Source organism: Kryptolebias marmoratus, linkage group LG15 (genome assembly GCF_001649575.2).
Source record: "Kryptolebias marmoratus isolate JLee-2015 linkage group LG15, ASM164957v2, whole genome shotgun sequence".
In the NCBI taxonomy this organism is placed as follows: domain Eukaryota; kingdom Metazoa; phylum Chordata; class Actinopteri; order Cyprinodontiformes; family Rivulidae; genus Kryptolebias; species Kryptolebias marmoratus.
The window spans coordinates 30,904,599-30,920,459 of NC_051444.1; the positions used below are offsets into that span (position 1 = coordinate 30,904,599).

Genomic DNA, 15,861 nt, shown 5'->3' on the forward strand with positions numbered 1-15,861 from the left:
AATAAACTTCAGCAGTCGGATAAACATGTTCTTCTACACGTACACAACTTATTTTAACCCCCACCCCACCTAGCTTCTCTTCTGCGATCAAGCTAGCATGTACAAGAGACTGGAAACACCCAGAGTCATGCAAAGCTTCTTCTTTCTGCCCATTAATTAGAACAGGAACGGTGCAAACTTTCTTTTCTACACCCTCTGTAGCTGGTCTTGGAACCGAACACAAAAGAGATGGCTTTGACTTAAGGGCAGAGCAAAAGTGTTGTGTATGGCCAAAGTTATCACAGTTATAACATCTTACATCTTAAACTGAAGACTTGGGAAATGACTGTTTAACATTATGAGATTTTTGGGAAGAGAGTTGCCTAGTGGACTTGGATGGGCATAATGGGTCTCCTGGCCAAAATAGGTGCTCTTGCTCCCCTTTCTGGCTGATGTGAAAACCTCTGCAAGGCTCGCTGCTTCTTTTGCAGTCTTTGGGTCACACTCACGGATCCAGATCGCCAGCTCCGTGTTCACCATCCTCAAAAACTGCTCCAGAATAATCTGCTCACAAATTTCTTGTACAGTAGATATTTAGGGTTTAATCCATCTTGAAAATAAGTCTTTCAATCTTACATAAAGTTCACGTGGCGTCTCACCTGGTTCAACCTTCAGGGATCTGAAGCAGCGTCGATAGGTGTCAGCAGTAATCTCATACTTTGCCAGAATTACTTCTTTCACTTTGTCATAGTTCTCTGTGTCTGCTATATCCATGAGAACATAAGCTGTGCAAGCTTTTCCTGTCAACAGAGGGACAAGATGAACGGCCCACTCATCTCTGGACCAACGACACACCTGAGCCATCCTCTCAAATGTGGTCAGAAAATGCTCAATGTCGTCATCCTGTGATAAAGGAAGAAATTTTGGCTCCCTTGTAGACCTGAAACCATGGGCCACCTGACTGTCACTATCATCTGATTCATTTTCATGTACTTCAGATGTTGTGGGGCGAGGTGGTGCTTCTGGAAGGTCAGGTTTGCCAATTATAGTTTTTACTTCATGCTGAATTTGTTGAAATTGATGTTGCATGCTTTTCCATCTTTGCTCCTGGTGAGAGAAATCTTTCTCCATCCTCTGGTCTCTGGCTGCTTGAGACTGCATAAGAGTTTTCACCAACACTGCCAGCTCCTCTAACCTGTCCTCAGGGTTGTCTGTTGCCCTGGCTCCGACTCCTTCCTCAGTCTCACCCTCTTGGCCTGGCTTTTTTCCAGTTCTGGTCATCATCTTCTCACTGTAGCATGAATGATCCTACTTCTGACACCACTTGTCAACCGGCAGCCCTTCGTGGTAGGATTTATAGGGAGAATGATGATCCATGCAGAGTCAGGTGGAAGTCAGAACAAGTTTTATTCCATTCCCATTCAGCCTAACAGCATCAGGCAACAACAAAAGAACCCCTCACAAGACATAATTGCAGCCTTAAATAGTCACAGCTGATAACAGACTAAACCATTCCTCACAGGGACATTTATTAATTTACTACTTCCATCTGTAAAATCCATTTTATCAAAATACCACTATATTTCCAGTTAATTTTTATAAATATTTTATATTTTAAACCTACAACTAAGTATCATAAAACACCATAAAACTACGTGCAAACCTTCCCACACACACACTTTTCCATGGCCTCTCCCGTAACCTATAAATGGTGTCTGAACCCCTGGGGAAGTATTTGTCCAAACACCCTGGAGAGGACACAGAAAAGACAGGTGAGTTGTTAACTTTTAGTACCACTACACTTCTCCTGCACTCACACTTAACATATTTTACACAAACATTTGCTTAACTTTCTAAACAATAGACCTTATTTCCTCTGACTAACAATTCTTTTCATCTCACAGACAACCACCTCACTTCTCAATGAGGAGCAGCTGTGCAGAGCCTGGAACAAAAGGCTACATGCTAATTATTAAAATTCTCAATAAATATTTAATAAATAGTTAAAACTTCTTGTGTGCAAATGGTTCTTTATGAGCAAATTCATGCTTAAAGTGCAGTGCTAAACAAAGTGCTTGTTAAAGTGCTAGTTAAAGTGCAAAGGTGCTCTTAAAGTGCTATACAGTTTGTTTATAAAAAATAGTCCCAGTAATGAAGACCTCTTCATAACAATCCTCCATGCTCTGTGACTGATGTCACTGATACACTGATAATCAGTTACTAACTTTGATAATTACTTGACATAAAATTACTTTAAAAATCACCAGACTATTCAGTCAGATCAGGACAGTGGTTCAGACATTAACTGACACTCAGCTGGATTACTGTCAGGCTCTTTAGATGGGTGGTCAATGTTCCTCCATCTTTCATCTCTAGAGGATACAAACACATCCTTGAACTGGCACACAAAAACATGACAATGTTTCTTCCACTTTAGCCACTGGCTCCCCAGACATTTTAGAATGTTGTTTCGTTCAGCTTATCAGCTGCTGCCTAAACCTAAGCTCAGACAGGACCGTGGTTTCTCTGTTACAGCTCCCAAATGTAAAATGACCTCCATTTGAACAAGAGACAGTCCTCTTCTCTGTCTGCTTTAGAAAACCAATCCTGTCTCCTTGACCTTTCATACAATGTGGGCTTTGATCAGGAGTTATATCGAATAAATGGAGTTTTTATTTATTTAGATTTGCTTTGCAGAAATGTAGTAGTGTACTGTATGAATGTGTGTGTGGATGGGTAAACAAGGACACATATTGGGTTTTAAAGCGATTTGAATAGCATGGTTGGCTAGAAAGGTGCTATATAAGTACAGTCGATTTATCATTTACCATTTACAAAATTAGTTCCAGGAGAAGGGACAAATCCAAATGGTGGAATGCCCCTTTACTGACCCAGATTGGTTCCAACAGAACCCGAGCTTGCTTGTCAGCTGTATGTAAGGTCTGCTCTGATTAGTCAGGCTTCACCCTTTTTGACTCAGTCATGTCTCATTTCTTTTCAGAGGGAGAGCTTTCCTTTTTCTCTGCTGTTTGCGATGCCGGTACCGAAGGTCCGAAGGTCTGAGGGTCCGAGGCTCAGAGACTGAAACAAGAGTGCGGTCAGTTCTGGAGGCTCCACTCCTCACCTTCAATCATTAACAGTGTTCTCACAACAAATCCTAACCAAGAAAAATACACACTGCTGGCAGAAGGTTACTGCAGCCGACGAGGGGGGTCAAAGGTTAACGAGAGCTCCAGGAGGCTCAGAACAATCTAGAGAAGGTTCAGCTCTCAGATCATATTTTATGCTCACTCTAAACCACTTAATGGACCCCTCTGAGAAAACAAGACTGATTCTGCAGAGGACAGAGGGGAACAAACGATCTCATTCAGAAATGAAAACATCAGAACTAATAAGGACAAGTACAGAAAACTAAGTTCTTCATTTTTGTGTTTTAAAATGGGCTGCATTTATACTGCTCCTCAGTTGGTAGTTGACCTTTTCTCCTCCTAAGCCACAGTCACCTTCTGCCAAAGGTAAAAGTGCAATGATGTTTTTGCCTTTGTCTGTGCATGTGGTTGTTTGTTGGTCTGTCTGGTAGCAAAATATCTCATGAACTATTTGCAAGATTTTAATGAAACTCTCAGAAAGTAATCATTAGATGGAAATCTGCAACTAATTGACTTTTGGAGTCAACTTGATTCAAGATGGCCACCACAGTAAAGTGACCTTAGCCAACATAAAAATATTACTCAGTAGTTTTAAGTCAGTTTTACAGTTACTGAGCTAAAGTTTGGAGTGGTGATAACTGAGAGTCATCCTCAACACATACTCCAAAAGTTAACACATTTTATGCAATTTTGCAATATCACAGGAAATGTCATTTAAAAGGTTTGACCATAAGAGCCACAACTCCAATGTGTCTCATCATAAGATGATCTTAGTTTAAAACTGGTATTAGAGATGGTGGGCAATATGAATTCCTTCAAGAAATGCTAGGTCTTTAATTTATTCACGTCTTCTTTTAAAATTATTTTTAAAAATAACTTATTTGTCATATTATTTTATGAGCAGGAAAAGTAAAAATATAAATTAAAAATAGATTCTTAGTGTAAAGAAGGATTAAAAAGAGCAAAAAGTGATCCCACTGCTACAGAACCTCTAGCTATTTTTTTAGTCACAGTTCATTCACATTTTATTATCAAATTCATCTGTAAAATAAATTTAGTATAATTTGTCCATTTGTGTCCCTGTGACCAGTATGTACCTCGTCTCTCGCATGACTGTTGGAGAAAGTACCAGCTCCCCCACGACAGAGAAAAGACAAGCAGGTAAAGAAAATGGATGGATGGATTGTTCATTTGCTCTCAGGCATATACTGTTGGAAACACGTCTGAAATCAGACAACAGAAAGACTCAAACACAGCTGTAGAAATGTTGGTGAAACTTTTTATTTTTAAAAAGAAATGTGCTCAGACATGACTTAACAGATTTTTAAAGTTGAACATCATTATATCATCAGAATGTCACAATTAAAATTGAATATTTGTTTAACTTGTGTTGAAAGTGAGAAGTTTGAGACGGTTCAGCAGGAGGTAAAACAGGGACAAATGTAAGCTTTTTACCTGCTGTTTGCTGCTGTTATCTGTGTACTGTGTTCTTATGTAAGACAGATAAAAGCTACATAAGCCAGACAGACCGAGAGTCAGAACCACCAACCCATCCAACCTTCAGTTACAGAACCAGTCTTCCTCCTCGCCTTGTCTCAGATCCCTGCTGGACCTGTGGTTTCCTGCAGAGCGTCTGCAGGTGCTGATAACATCTTCTTCACTGCTGGACTTCCTGCATCACACATACATGCACGCACACACACATGCAGAGGTGTCATCAGAAACAAACCTGCAGGAAGAGATGCAGCACAAGAATATTTACATGCAGTTTGTTTTTTATTAATAATTTAACTCTTTAAAACATCTGAATTTAACCGACAACTACTGTAATACAAGACAATACAAATGGTGAACAAAAGACTTTAAAAACTGTACACATTAAAACAATAAAAACTGAAGGTAATAAGACAAATGGACTGTAAACAAAATTACCATACACAATAAAACACTATGAACCGTAAACAAAAAGAGAAAAAGAAACGTAAATATTAATAAAAGACAATAGGACTGTGAACAATAAAACTAAAAGTACTCTAAATAATAATAAAATGAGGACTATAAATAATAAAACAAGAAAAACTGCAAAAAAGTAAATATATTTTTTATTTGATAGCAAGCTTCCTTCATCATATTTAGTCATTAAATATGACTCTATTAAAATCTCAGACAATGCATCAGTTTTTTATAAACATTTATTTACTAATGCAAAATCACCATGGCATCTTGACACACATCTACTCCCATATAACAACTTAGTTAATCTTGCCTCTAAAAAAATTGTTTTTTTTTCTTCCATGTTAAACCCCAGAGGTCACAACCTGCGTGTTGTTGGAGGCAATGAAGGCTTTTATAAGGTGGAAATCATCATGACTATCAGAGTGCACTGAGGTGGTTCACAGCCAAGTGTGAAGCAGCTGGGATGAGAGTCATCTCCTCTAAATTCAGAGTTACAGTCCTTAAAAAAAATAGTATTTAATATTATGTTGTCATATCAAAGCAGCATTGTGTTTATTGCTAAATTACAATTATTTATTAAGGTTTTCACATAACAAACATGGTAATAAACCACCTACATACAGACAGCAGCCTGCAACCAGTAATCCATCCATCAATCCATCTTCTTTACCCGCTTCTCTTTTCCAGATCATGTGTGTGAGAAACAAAGGACACCTGGACAGGTCTCCAGTTCTTCACAGGTACACATAAAGACAAACAACATCCATGCTCTCACTCACACCTAGGGCAATTTAGAGTTTCCAATTAACCTAACATGCAGGTTTTTGGTCTGTGGTAGGAAACTGGAATATCTGGAGAAAACGAGTGCACAGGGAGAACATGTAAACTCTATAAAGAATGACCGGTAGGCGATCCTGCAACCTTCTTGTGTGAGGATCTGGAGTTGCTCTGTCTCCGCCTTCTGGTGAGACAGAGCACTCTCTTCCCACAGCTGTGCCTCGTTTTCCTAATGAGTGGTTCCTGCATTTAAGCCTGCGGCTGGATCCAGTTCGACGCTGGAGCATCAAGGACAGTCACCGCTCTCCAGCAGGACTATTACAGCCTTTACCAGTTTCCACTCGGCCGTGGTCCCATATTGCTCTGGATTTTGTTACCCGCCTGCCACCATCTCAAGGGAACACGGTAATACTTAACATTGTTGACCATTTTTCTAAAGCTGCTCACTTCATTCCTCTCCCCAAGCTCCCATCAGCCCTAGAAACAGCACAGTTAATGTGCCATCATGTCTTTCGCATTCACGGCATGTCAGTGGACATCGTCTCTGATCGTGGACCTCAATTTGCATCTCAAGTATAGAAATCCTTCTGTAAGGGCATAGGAGCCAAGGTGAGTCTCACGTCCGGGTACCATCCACAGTCCAATGGGCAGACTGAGCGCTGCAACCAGGAGTTGGAAATGGCCCTCCGCTGTTTAGCGAGCAATAATCCTGCCACTTGGAGTAAACAACTAATTTGGATTGAATATGCCCATAACACTCATGTCTCCTCTGCTACCGGGTTGTCACCATTCGAAGCCTCCTTAGGTTACAATCCCTCGTTATTTCCTGGTTTAGAACCAGAGATTGCCATTCCATCCGTCCAAATTCACCTGCGCAGATGCCGTAAAATTTGGAGACAGGCCAAACAAGCCTTAAACAGGACCCTCGAACAGAACAAGCGGAACGCTGACTGTCACCGGTCAGCTGCTCCGTCCACAAGGGACATACAGTTAAAAGACATGTCCAGAAAATTGGCCCCTCGATTCATTGGCCCTTACTCCATTGAACGTATCATTACAGGTCCTTCTCTAAAAAATAGCATATTGTGATAAAGTTCATTGTTTTCTATAATGTAATGATAAAAATTAAACTGTCAAATATTTTAGATTAATTGCACACCAACTGAAATATTTCAGGTCTTTTATTGTTTTAATACTGATTTTGGCATACAGCTCATGAAAACCCAAAATTCCTATCTCAAAGAATTAGCATATTTCATCCGACCAATAAAAGAAAAGTGTTTTAATACCAAAAAGGTCAACCTTCAAATAATTATGTTCAGTTATGCACTCAATACTTGGTCGGGAATCCTTTTGCAGAAATGACTGCTTCAATGCGGCGTGGCATGGAGGCAATCAGCCTGTGGCACTGCTGAGGTGTTATGGAGGCCCAGGATGCTTCGATAGCGGCCTTAAGCTCATCCAGAGTGTTGGGTCTTGCGTCTCTCAACTTTCTCTTCACAATATCCCACAGATTCTCTATGTGGTTCAGGTCAGGAGAGTTGGCAGGTCAATTGAGCACAGTAATACTATGGTCAGTAAATGTTTTACCAGTGGTTTGGCACTGTGAGCAGGTGCCAGGTTGTGCTGAAAAATTAAACCTTCATCTCCATAAAGCTTTTCAGCAGATGGAAGCATGAAGTGCTCCAAAATCTCCTGATAGGTAGCTGCATTGACCCTGCCCTTGATAAAACACAGTGGACCAACACCAGCAGCTGACATGGCACCCCAGACTATCACTGACTGTGGGTACTTGACACTGGACTTCTGGCATTTTGGCATTTCCTTCTCCCCAGTCTTCCTCCAGACTTTGGCACCTTAATTTCCGAATGACATGCAAAATTTGCTTTCATCTGAAAAAAGTACTTTGGACCACTGAGCAACAGTCCAGTGCTGCTTCTCTGTAGCCCGGGTCTGGCGCTTCTGCCGCTGTTTCTGGTTAAAAAGTGGCTTGACCTGGGGAATGTGGCACCTGTAGCCCATTTCCTGCACACACCTGTGCACGGTGGCTCTGGATATTTCTACTCCAGACTCACTCCACTGCTTCCGCAGGTCCCCCAAGGTCTGGAATCGGCCCTTCTCCACAATCTTCCTCAGGGTCCGGTCACCTCTTCTCGTTGTGCAGCGTTTTCTGCCACACTTTTTACTTCCCACTGAGGTGCCTTGATACAGCACTCTGGGAACAGCCTATTCGTTCAGAAATTTCTTTCTGTGTCTTACCCTCTTGCTTGAGGGTGTCAATGATGGCCTTCTGGACAGCAGTCAGGTTGGTAGTCTTACCCATGATTGCCCGGTTACCCGGTTTTGAGTAATGAACCAGGCTGGGAGTTTTTAAAAGTCTCAAGAATCTTTTGCAGGTGTTTAGAGTTACTTTGTTGATTCAGATGATTAGATTAATTGCTCGTTCAGAGAACTTTTTCATGATATGCTAATTTTTTGAGATAGGAATTTTGGGTTTTCATGAGCTGTATGCCAAAATCATCAGTATTAAAACAATGAAAGACCTGAAATATGTCAGTTGGTGTGCAATGAATCTAAAATATATGACAGTTTAATTTTTATCATTACATTATGGAAAATAATGAACTTTATCACAATATGCTAATTTTTAGAGAAGGACCTGTAATCCTACGTCTGTCTGCCTCACTCTCCCGTGCAGTATGCACATTCACCCTACCTTTCACATGTCCCAGATCAAACCACTAGTTCAGAGCTCCTTGAGCCCACCTACCGTCCTCCCCCCCCCTCCCGCCCGGCTAATTGACAACTACCCGGCTTTCACCATCAGCCGTATTCTAGACATCAGGCGTAGAGGCAGGGGTTTTCAGTTTTTGGTTGACTGGGAGGGTTATGGCCCGGAGGAGAGATCTTGGGTTCCGAGATCCTTCATACTGGACCCTTCTCTAATCACTGATTTTTACAGAAGTCATCCTGAGAAAAGTCCAAGATCGCCAAGGGGCGATCTTTGAGGGGAGGGTACTGTGAGGATCTGGAGTTGCTCTGTCTCATCTAAATCTGGAATCTGGAATCTAAATCTCCTCTAAATTCAGAGTTACAGTCCTTAAAAAAAATAGTATTTAATATTATGTTGTCATATCAAAGCAGCATTGTGTTTATTGCTAAATTACAATTATTTATTAAGGTTTTCACATAACAAACATGGTAATAAACCACCTACATACAGACAGCAGCCTGCAACCAGTAATCCATCCATCAATCCATCTTCTTTACCCGCTTCTCTTTTCCAGATCATGTGTGTGAGAGACAAAGGACACCTGGACAGGTCTCCAGTCCTTCACAGGTACACATAAAGACAAACAACATCCATGCTCTCACTCACACCTAGGGCAATTTAGAGTTTCCAATTAACCTAACATGCAGGTTTTTGGTCTGTGGTAGGAAACTGGAATATCTGGAGAAAACGAGTGCACAGGGAGAACATGTAAACTCTATAAAGAATGACCGGTAGGCGATCCTGCAACCTTCTTGTGTGGAGGATCTGGAGTTGCTCTGTCTCCGCCTTCTGGTGAGACAGAGCACTCTCTTCCCACAGCTGTGCCTCGTTTTCCTAATGAGCGGTTTCTGCATCTAAGCCTGCGGCTGGATCCAGTTCGACGCTGGAGCAATCACGCCTTATGGGTCAGATTCCCAGCTCTAGTTCTCTGTCCTGTGAAAGATTTCTGTTTGTTAACCTTTGCCTTGTTCTCGCCCTCTTTGTGCCACAGAATCAGCAGTGCTGAACCTTGTAAATACTGCATTGCCTGAAACTACTGGATTACGACTACTGGTTTAGGCATCAACTTAAGATTATGGTCAGTGTTTTTATTTTTGTCATTTTTCAAAACCACATATATTCATAAAATAATGGTAACAAACAATTGTTGGAAGTTTTTTTTGCTAGTGGCTAAAAAACAGAAAAACTGGTGAAGGGTTTACAACCAAGCTAAAAGAGAATGTACAAACATCAAGTGTGTTTTAATTACTTGCTTATTTTTAGCTGAAATTAACATAAACCTTCCATCTGCACATAAAAACCAATAACCTATGTTGATGCTTTAAAAAGGTCATTTAAGCCCCACGACTTGGAACAAAGTGTTGTACAACAAACACAGACAAGAAGATAAAAACACAGAAAATTTATAGCATTCCTTAAAAGAATGCATATTGCCTACAGCCTTGCATGCCAAAGTTTTGAACAGACCTTGAATGATCATTTAGCAGTCGAAGTATGTGTTGGGAATGAAACTTAGCTCCTACCAGACGAAATTTAACCTATTATCTGTAAAATCCAGGAGCGCAACTAGTTACTTTCCGAGGGGTATGCAGAGACATTACAACCCCTTGTTTTACACTACAATACAATACCTGATCTTGGGTATGGCCCATCAGAACAATTCTGTAGGTCATTTTCAACCATGTATCGCCTCAATGAGTCCCCCATTTTGTGTGGTGAAGGCCATTCGGCCTTGTCCCAGCCCTCTCCTCTGCACCTCTCTGTTCCTCTCCCTCATCATCGTCATCAGCAGCAGCAGCAGCACCTCTCTGTTCCTCATTCTCCTCTATGGTGATTCACTTACTATTTCTGCCTGCACTAGTTTTCCCAAAAGGACACAGTGAATAGGTCGTCAGCAGAAATTCAAACATACTGTGCATCTAGGTTTTTGTGGCCTCACTAGTTTAATTATTCTTAGCTGATGTCATCACTGGTCTCATCTATAGCAGCTGATCACTGACCTATTGTCTGTTTCTTCATCCCATGTCTGTGTTCTTCTCTGCTAAGTCATATGGTCAAACAAGTATTACTGAATAGCTTTAAACAAATTACACATCTTACTAATGTACTTTTTCTATATAAATAATATTTTAAAAACTAATCACTTGGTATTAAGTGGCTGTTCCTACCCTTCCAGCTAATATTAGACCAGACTGTCTCCTTCCCCTGTCTGTCCTGATTATTCTCTCTTCTCTTCTTTCTCTCAATCCTCACAGCTGAATGACATGGACTTTGTGTTAAGGAGGTTTGAAAAATGCAGCTGTCAAGCCACATATAAAAAACCATGAGGGGAGTGAAGGTGAAGAAGTGGATATGATGTGCCTCTCTTATTGATCACATCATTTACACATGCACAAACAGCTGTTAAATAAAGAAAATTATGACTAGAAGTAATTTTCCCATCTCACTTTGGCGCCCCCTCTAACGTGTCGCATATACCGCATACCCACTTTTTGCACCATTGGTAGAATTGACTGAGTTACATTCATTTCTGTGGTAACTAACATTGCATTGCTGGCAACCATCTTGAACCTGGTTGACTCCAAAAGTTATTGAATTGTAAATGTATATTCAATAATGAGCTTTTCAAACTTTCATTAGATAAATTGCTAACAGACAGACAAATGAACAAACAAACACAGGCAAATACATTATCACCCACCTTTCATGGTAGAAGACAATAAGTAATACAGATTAACAAAATGTTTAAGCGTTAACAGAAAAGGATCAAATAAAGTTAAATGAAGGTGTGCAGCTCTACTAGAATTAAATACTAATAAAAAGAGGTGATTGTTCTCCTAACAAATTAATAAATTTTTCCACGTCTGGATTTGAGTTTGAATCATGGAACATCTAAGAGTCTTTGTGAGTTCTTGTTGGAGTAAATTGAGGTAAAAGTTCTTTTAAATAAAGTGAGGCCATCCCAAAGCCTTATAAACAATCAATAAAACTTCAGTTACCATCCTGTAACAAACAGGAAACAAATTAAATCTTTGCTAGCAGAATGTTTCCTGTCATTTTACCTCATTGGTACACCAGGAACAGGATTCAGTTTCAGTCTTCTCATCTCTCTTTGAGTGATACAAATGTGAGAAACTGAATTGAATCACTGAGAAAAAAAGACTGTTCATTTATGAACACACACATAAGTATAAAGGTGATGTACAGAGTTGTAGAAACTACAGGGAAGTTAAATGAGCCACACGATGAAGATTCAGGAGAGAGTTGTGGAAGCTAGACTTAGACAAGAGGTAACTATTTGTGAGCAGCAGTATGGTTTTATGCTAAGAAAGAGCACCACAGATGCCATCTTTGCTTTAAGGATGTTGATGGAAAAGTACAGAGAGGGTCAGAAAGAATTTAAGTGTGTTTTTGTGGATTTAGAAAAAGCATATGAGAGGTGCAGAGGGAGGAGCTGTGATGTTGTATGAGGACATCTGGAGAGGCAGAGAAGTATGTTAGACTGGTACAGGACATGTATCAGGACAGTGGTGTGGTGTGCTGTAGGAGTGACAGATAGCTTAAATGTGGAGGTGGGAGTGCATCAAGGATCGGCTCTGAGCCCCTTCTTGTTTACTCTGGTGATGGACAGACTAACAGATGAGGTCAGGCAGGAATCCCTGTGGACTATGATGTTTGCAGATGACATTGTGATATGTAGTGAGAACAGGGAACAAGTGGAAGAGAAGAGGTGGAGTTATGCACTTGAAAGACGAGGGATGAAAGTCATCCGTAGCAAGACAGAGAACCTGTGTGTGAATGAGAGGGAGGCAGGTGGAACAGTGAGGCTACAAGAAGCAGAGGTCACAAAGGTGCAGGACTTCAAGCGCTTTGGGTCAACTGTCCAGGAAAACGGGGAGTGTGGTAAAGAGGTGAAGAAGAGAGTCCAGGCAGGATGGAGTGGATGGAGAAAAGGTTCAGGAGTGATTTGTGACAAAAAGATGTCAGCAAAATTCAAAGGAATTGTTTACAAGACAGTGGTGAGAGCAGCTATGTTGTATGGTTTGGAGACAGTGGGACTGACAAAAAGATGAAGATGAAGATGTTGAGGTTCTCCTGGAAGTGACAAGGATGTTTAGGATTAAGAATGAGGTCATTAGAGGTCACGCACAGGTTGAATGACTGGGAGATAAAGTTAGAGAGGCCTGACTGAGATGGTTTGGACATTGGAGGAGGAGGAGGGACAGTGGGTAGAAGGATGATAGAGATGCAGCTGCCAGGGAAAAAAAAAAGAGGCGATATTTGGATGCAGTTAGAGAGGACATGGAGGTAAGTAGTTGGAGTGAGGAAAGAAGACACAGAAGGCAGAGATAGATGGAGGAGGATGACTTGCTGTGGCGACTCCTTATATTAAAGATCTTATTGTTCCATAATTTCCTACCAGAACGCTTCGCTCTTAAACTGCAGGTTTTCTTGTGCTGATTTAATGGGCTGATTCACAGAAGAACTGATTGAAACTTTTACGGGAAGGTTTGATTCTTTCTTTAGACAAATAACTTTTACTACTTGACATTTCATAAAATACTGCAAGACATTTGGAATGAATTGACAGTAACTGGACTTGAATCAACCCTGAGCGAACTTATTATTTTTGTTTTACAGTGCCCTGAGATGACCTTTGTTGGTAATTTGCTATATAATTTGTGCTATATAAATAAACAGTCCAACTGAACTGTTGGACTGACATTAAAAAGAGATATGAATGTCTGCTTCTTTAATGTGATTTACGAGAAAACACAGAACATTCTATTAATGTTATTATCAATCTTTTCAGTGGGATGTTGCAAATTGTAGATGGCACCTAAACCCTTGTCTGACTTTTGTTGTTGTGTTTGTTCGTGTTTCCCTGTCTGAAAACAAAACTACACACAACACCTGTGCACATAGACACTGATGATACTACAAATCTGTGAGGACAGATTTATTGAACAAATTTTTATAACTTCTCTTTTTATTTAGAGACATGACACATGACAGGCACCATAGTTCTGTCTTTAGTGCCACCATTGTATGGAGAGGTTCATTACTGTGCATGTGTTGTTCGAGCACACAGTCTACATGTTCGGCCACAGTCAGACCTGATTTCCACAGAGGTTGTTGTGTGGAGGGGAATGAATGTATCAGGGTTACAGATCAATAACTAAAGATGAAGCACACCTGAAGTCTGGAAACATGAGGAGTCACACTGATTCTCAGACAAACCCAAAGAGCTGACAGCTACCATGAAACAACTTCTTTCTCTTTGTTCCACTTTGGTTTTTATTTCTGACTTCAGTTCGGTTTGTTTGTGGAGCAGGACAAACCCACGCAGACTGAACATCACACACATCCTGCAGCCATTTTTACTCTGTGGCTGCCTGCCGGCTCCACACGATGACAGTGAAGGATGTGTGTGTGAGTGTGTACACTTCCTGCATGACTTTTTTCTTTAGTTTTCTTAACACAAAAACCAAAACGAAGGAGGTGGTGCAGCCAGAGTGGGCCCTGACTAATTCCTACGAGAGACTTGAGTTTCTGCTCCGCTGAGGCTGAAATGGCGTGTGACGGCCCAACAGGCAACAGTTTCATTGTTCTGAGTTCTCAGAAAAAAACAAAACAAAAAAAAACTTTAGGACTCCAAATTCTTGGTCTGATAGTTGAATGTTTGTTGCTACAGTGGAAAATGACAAGAGGCCTAAACAAACCAGAAGTTGCTTCACATGCCACAGAAACCATGTCTGGCTCTCAGCAAAAACTCAGGAATCAGAAGGACAAAGCCATGGCTTTCAGGCAGTTAGTCCTAATAGCCAGGAGGATGGCTGGGCACAGCAGCGACAAAAGACCAAGATTGTCCCTGAGGTTTTAGAAAACACCGCAGAGTGTTATCAGTGTCTGAAAGGTGTGTGTTGACGTGAGGGCGAGTCCTGTGGGGGAATTAGTGGGTAGTCTGCAGCAGGAGCAGCTGGTGTTAGCAACTTAGCTTGTGTTACACCGATACTGTGTGAGCTAATCTGCTGAGCAGGGATGAATGTGTGTGTTTGGAAGGAAACATGTCTTCTGTTCAGAGGTCACATGATCTGCTAAGACAGCATCATCTAAAAGTACTGAATCAGCACAGAAGTGACTAGTGATCAGCTGGGTTTGAGATGATGGAGCAGATCAGAGATTAGAGTTACAGCAGCGTCTTTTCTCTGCAACTAAAACCAACATGAAAAGACTGTTGTTGTGTTGGTACTGACCCACATCCAACAACCAGAACCTCAAAACTCAGCTGAGCATGTCACAGACTTTCTACTCAGTCTGGAAGATTTCAACACTGGTTTCTTTTGGAAGTAAATTTGTTGGGTTTCTTCAGTGTACAACATTTTCAGTGTCTCTGAACATCAATGACACTGGGAATACTGGCAATACTGAGGAAATTAAGAACACTGAGGCTACTGGGGACATGAAGGACACTGGGAACACCAATGGCAAAGGGTACAGTGAATAATCAGGAACAATTGGGACATAGGGGATACTGAAACATGGGGAATGCTGGGGACATGTGATACACCAAATACATTGGGGATACTGGGGCGTAATGAAAACTGAGGACATTGAAGACAACAGCATGTGTAATGTGAGACTTTCTCCTACATTGATGCCACAGCAACTGATAAAGATTAATTAGTAATGTTTGAATCCATAATTTTGATCTGATCAGGTGTAACTATCAGATGAACAGTTTTTAAAAATGTGATGTATCATGTAAATAAAATCTTCTCCTTATGCTCAGCTGATCTCAGAGAGGAATCATGAAAATAATCAAGAAGCCCACTCCAGCTCCATTTTCAGAGCCTCATTTTGATCTGAATATTTTTTTAATTTTTTTATTTTTTATCTGAGAACTCATCAGCTGAATGACAGAGCACCTGAAATAACCTCCAAGCTGCTGTTTACTGCTGATTAGCAGTGATGCTGAAAAGACGCAGCCAACATGAAAGCTGAGACTGGAACCCGGATAGTTCAAACCAAACCTGGAGCTCAGAAGGTTTCTGGAACTTTAAGCACAAACTTTATATTGCTGTAACATCAGAATGTGAACGTTTGAGGCTTATTTTGGGCTTGTGTGTTGAACTTGGCCCGTACCTGCAGGCCCCTGATTGTTAAATCTTTGCTGGGAAAAGAAACTGGAGCCCAGCCACAGGATTGGAAGGATTGTGTGTGTGT

The 15,861-nt window shown here is 40.9% G+C and overlaps 1 long non-coding RNA gene across 1 annotated transcript in view; it reads left to right on the forward strand.

The window, feature by feature from the left end:
* Positions 1-9,457: 9,457 nt before the first annotated feature.
* LOC112451327 overlaps positions 9,458-15,861 on the forward strand; it is an 8,143-nt gene continuing 1,739 nt past the window's right edge. Inside the window, exons 1-2 of the long non-coding RNA XR_003040134.2 lie at positions 9,458-9,539; positions 9,626-9,712. This is a non-coding gene — a long non-coding RNA (uncharacterized LOC112451327). The remainder of the gene's footprint in view (positions 9,540-9,625; positions 9,713-15,861) is intronic.